This window comes from Hyperolius riggenbachi, chromosome 4 (assembly GCF_040937935.1).
Source record: "Hyperolius riggenbachi isolate aHypRig1 chromosome 4, aHypRig1.pri, whole genome shotgun sequence".
In the NCBI taxonomy this organism is placed as follows: domain Eukaryota; kingdom Metazoa; phylum Chordata; class Amphibia; order Anura; family Hyperoliidae; genus Hyperolius; species Hyperolius riggenbachi.
In genome coordinates, this window is record NC_090649.1 from 6,601,215 (window position 1) to 6,607,214 (window position 6,000).

A 6,000-nucleotide genomic window follows, 5' to 3' on the forward strand; every position below is an offset into this window, starting at 1 on the left:
ACCCTCCCTCTACCGATGCCCAACCCTATGACTTCCCACTACCAAGCCTAACCCTACCCTCACAGAACCCTCCCTCTACCGATGCCCAACCCAATGACTTCCCACTACCAAGCCTAACCCTACCCTCACAGAACCCTCCCTCTACCGATGCCCAACCCTATGACTTCCCACTACCAAGCCTAACCCTACCCTCACAGAACCCTCCCTCTACCGATGCCCAACCCTATGACTTCCCACTACCAAGCCTAACCCTACCCTCACAGAACCCTCCCTCTACCGATGCCCAACCCTATGACTTCCCACTACCAAGCCTAACCCTACCCTCACAGAACCCTCCCTCTACCGATGTCCAACCCTATGACTTCCCACTACCAAGCCTAACCCTACCCTCACAGAACCCTCCCTCTACCGATGTCCAACCCTATGACTTCCCACTACCAAGCCTAACCCTACCCTCACAGAACCCTCCCTCTACCGATGCCCAACCCTATGACTTCCCACTACCAAGCCTAACCCTACCCTCACAGAACCCTCCCTCTACCAATGTCCAACCCTATGACTTCCCACTACCAAGCCTAACCCTACCCTCACAGAACCCTCCCTCTACCGATGCCTAACCCTATGACTTCCCACTACCAAGCCTAACCCTACCCTCACAGAACCCTCCCTCTACCGATGTCCAACCCTATGACTTCCCACTACCAAGCCTAACCCTACCCTAACCCTAACCCTAACCCTAACCCTCACAGAACCCTCCCTCTACCGATGTCCAACCCTATGACTTCCCACTACCAAGCCTAACCCTACCCTCACAGAACCCTCCCTCTACCGATGCCTAACCCTATGACTTCCCACTACCAAGCCTAACCCTACCCTCACAGAACCCTCCCTCTACCGATGTCCAACCCTATGACTTCCCACTACCAAGCCTAACCCTACCCTCACAGAACCCTCCCTCTACCGATGCCCAACCCTATGACTTCCCACTACCAAGCCTAACCCTACCCTCACAGAACCCTCCCTCTACCGATGCCCAACCCTATGACTTCCCACTACCAAGCCTAACCCTACCCTCACAGAACCCTCCCTCTACCGATGTCCAACCCTATGACTTCCCACTACCAAGCCTAACCCTACCCTCACAGAACCCTCCCTCTACCGATGCCCAACCCTATGACTTCCCACTACCAAGCCTAACCCTACCCTCACAGAACCCTCCCTCTACCAATGTCCAACCCTATGACTTCCCACTACCAAGCCTAACCCTACCCTCACAGAACCCTCCCTCTACCGATGCCTAACCCTATGACTTCCCACTACCAAGCCTAACCCTACCCTCACAGAACCCTCCCTCTACCGATGTCCAACCCTATGACTTCCCACTACCAAGCCTAACCCTACCCTAACCCTAACCCTAACCCTCACAGAACCCTCCCTCTACCGATGTCCAACCCTATGACTTCCCACTACCAAGCCTAACCCTACCCTCACAGAACCCTCCCTCTACCGATGCCTAACCCTATGACTTCCCACTACCAAGCCTAACCCTACCCTCACAGAACCCTCCCTCTACCGATGTCCAACCCTATGACTTCCCACTACCAAGCCTAACCCTACCCTCACAGAACCCTCCCTCTACCGATGCCCAACCCTATGACTTCCCACTACCAAGCCTAACCCTACCCTCACAGAACCCTCCCTCTACCGATGCCCAACCCTATGACTTCCCACTACCAAGCCTAACCCTACCCTCACAGAACCCTCCCTCTACCGATGTCCAACCCTATGACTTCCCACTACCAAGCCTAACCCTACCCTCACAGAACCCTCCCTCTACCGATGCCCAACCCTATGACTTCCCACTACCAAGCCTAACCCTACCCTCACAGAACCCTCCCTCTACCGATGCCCAACCCTATGACTTCCCACTACCAAGCCTAACCCTACCCTCACAGAACCCTCCCTCTACCGATGTCCAACCCTATGACTTCCCACTACCAAGCCTAACCCTACCCTCACAGAACCCTCCCTCTACCGATGCCCAACCCTATGACTTCCCACTACCAAGCCTAACCCTACCCTCACAGAACCCTCCCTCTACCGATGTCCAACCCTATGACTTCCCACTACCAAGCCTAACCCTACCCTCACAGAACCCTCCCTCTACCGATGCCCAACCCTATGACTTCCCACTACCAAGCCTAACCCTACCCTCACAGAACCCTCCCTCTACCGATGCCCAACCCTATGACTTCCCACTACCAAGCCTAACCCTACCCTCACAGAACCCTCCCTCTACCGATGTCCAACCCTATGACTTCCCACTACCAAGCCTAACCCTACCCTCACAGAACCCTCCCTCTACCGATGCCCAACCCTATGACTTCCCACTACCAAGCCTAACCCTACCCTCACAGAACCCTCCCTCTACCGATGCCCAACCCTATGACTTCCCACTACCAAGCCTAACCCTACCCTCACAGAACCCTCCCTCTACCGATGCCCAACCCTATGACTTCCCACTACCAAGCCTAACCCTACCCTCACAGAACCCACCCTCTACCGATGCCTAACCCTATGACTTCCCACTACCAAGCCTAACCCTACCCTCACAGAACCCTCCCTCTACCGATGTCCAACCCTATGACTTCCCACTACCAAGCCTAACCCTACCCTCACAGAACCCTCCCTCTACCGATGCCCAACCCTATGACTTCCCACTACCAAGCCTAACCCTACCCTCACAGAACCCTCCCTCTACCGATGCCCAACCCTATGACTTCCCACTACCAAGCCTAACCCTACCCTCACAGAACCCTTCCTCTACCGATGCCCAACCCTATGACTTCCCACTACCAAGCCTAACCCTACCCTCACAGAACCCTCCCTCTACCGATGCCCAACCCTATGACTTCCCACTACCAAGCCTAACCCTACCCTCACAGAACCCTCCCTCTACCGATGCCCAACCCTATGACTTCCCACTACCAAGCCTAACCCTACCCTCACAGAACCCTCCCTCTACCGATGCCCAACCCTATGACTTCCCACTACCAAGCCTAACCCTACCCTCACAGAACCCTCCCTCTACCGATGCCCAACCCTATGACTTCCCACTACCAAGCCTAACCCTACCCTCACAGAACCCTCCCTCTACCGATGCCTAACCCTATGACTTCCCACTACCAAGCCTAACCCTACCCTCACAGAACCCTCCCTCTACCGATGCCCAACCCTATGACTTCCCACTACCAAGCCTAACCCTACCCTCACAGAACCCTCCCTCTACCGATGTCCAACCCTATGACTTCCCACTACCAAGCCTAACCCTACCCTCACAGAACCCTCCCTCTACCGATGCCCAACCCTATGACTTCCCACTACCAAGCCTAACCCTACCCTCACAGAACCCTCCCTCTACCGATGCCCAACCCTATGACTTCCCACTACCAAGCCTAACCCTACCCTCACAGAACCCTCCCTCTACCGATGCCCAACCCTATGACTTCCCACTACCAAGCCTAACCCTACCCTCACAGAACCCTCCCTCTACCGATGCCCAACCCTATGACTTCCCACTACCAAGCCTAACCCTACCCTCACAGAACCCTCCCTCTACCGATGCCCAACCCTATGACTTCCCACTACCAAGCCTAACCCTACCCTCACAGAACCCTCCCTCTACCGATGCCCAACTCTATGACTTCCCACTACCAAGCCTAACCCTACCCTCACAGAACCCTCCCTCTACCGATGCCCAACCCTATGACTTCCCACTACCAAGCCTAACCCTACCCTCACAGAACCCTCCCTCTACCGATGTCCAACCCTATGACTTCCCACTACCAAGCCTAACCCTACCCTCACAGAACCCTCCCTCTACCGATGCCCAACCCTATGACTTCCCACTACCAAGCCTAACCCTACCCTCACAGAACCCTCCCTCTACCGATGCCCAACCCTATGACTTCCCACTACCAAGCCTAACCCTACCCTCACAGAACCCTCCCTCTACCGATGCCCAACCCTATGACTTCCCACTACCAAGCCTAACCCTACCCTCACAGAACCCTCCCTCTACCGATGCCCAACCCTATGACTTCCCACTACCAAGCCTAACCCTACCCTCACAGAACCCTCCCTCTACCGATGTCCAACCCTATGACTTCCCACTACCAAGCCTAACCCTACCCTCACAGAACCCTCCCTCTACCGATGCCCAACCCTATGACTTCCCACTACCAAGCCTAACCCTACCCTCACAGAACCCTCCCTCTACCGATGTCCAACCCTATGACTTCCCACTACCAAGCCTAACCCTACCCTCACAGAACCCTCCCTCTACCGATGCCCAACCCTATGACTTCCCACTACCAAGCCTAACCCTACCCTCACAGAACCCTCCCTCTACCGATGTCCAACCCTATGACTTCCCACTACCAAGCCTAACCCTACCCTCACAGAACCCTCCCTCTACCGATGTCCAACCCTATGACTTCCCACTACCAAGCCTAACCCTACCCTCACAGAACCCTCCCTCTACCGATGCCCAACCCTATGACTTCCCACTACCAAGCCTAACCCTACCCTCACAGAACCCTCCCTCTACCGATGCCCAACCCTATGACTTCCCACTACCAAGCCTAACCCTACCCTCACAGAACTCTCCCTCTACCGATGCCCAACCCTATGACTTCCCACTACCAAGCCTAACCCTACCCTCACAGAACCCTCCCTCTACCGATGTCCAACCCTATGACTTCCCACTACCAAGCCTAACCCTACCCTCACAGAACCCTCCCTCTACCGATGCCCAACCCTATGACTTCCCACTACCAAGCCTAACCCTACCCTCACAGAACCCTCCCTCTACCGATGCCCAACCCTATGACTTCCCACTACCAAGCCTAACCCTACCCTCACAGAACCCTCCCTCTACCGATGCCCAACCCTATGACTTCCCACTACCAAGCCTAACCCTACCCTCACAGAACCCTCCCTCTACCGATGTCCAACCCTATGACTTCCCACTACCAAGCCTAACCGTACCCTCACAGAACCCTCCCTCTACCGATGCCCAACCCTATGACTTCCCACTACCAAGCCTAACCCTACCCTCACAGAACCCTCCCTCTACCGATGCCCAACCCTATGACTTCCCACTACCAAGCCTAACCCTACCCTCACAGAACCCTCCCTCTACCGATGCCCAACCCTATGACTTCCCACTACCAAGCCTAACCCTACCCTCACAGAACCCTCCCTCTACCGATGCCCAACCCTATGACTTTCCACTACCAAGCCTAACCCTACCCTCACAGAACCCTCCCTCTACCGATGCCCAACCCTATGACTTCCCACTACCAAGCCTAACCCTACCCTCACAGAACCCTCCCTCTACCGATGCCCAACCCTATGACTTCCCACTACCAAGCCTAACCCTACCCTCACAGAACCCTCCCTCTACCGATGCCCAACTCTATGACTTCCCACTACCAAGCCTAACCCTACCCTCACAGAACCCTCCCTCTACCGATGCCCAACCCTATGACTTCCCACTACCAAGCCTAACCCTACCCTCACAGAACCCTCCCTCTACCGATGCCCAACCCTATGACTTCCCACTACCAAGCCTAACCCTACCCTCACAGAACCCTCCCTCTACCGATGCCCAACCCTATGACTTCCCACTACCAAGCCTAACCCTACCCTCACAGAACCCTCCCTCTACCGATGCCCAACCCTATGACTTCCCACTACCAAGCCTAACCCTACCCTCACAGAACCCTCTCTCTACCGATGTCCAACCCTATGACTTCCCACTACCAAGCCTAACCCTACCCTCACAGAACCCTCCCTCTACCGATGCCCAACCCTATGACTTCCCACTACCAAGCCTAACCCTACCCTCACAGAACCCTCCCTCTACCGATGTCCAACCCTATGACTTCCCACTACCAAGCCTAACCCTACCCTCACAGAACCCTCCCTCTACCGATG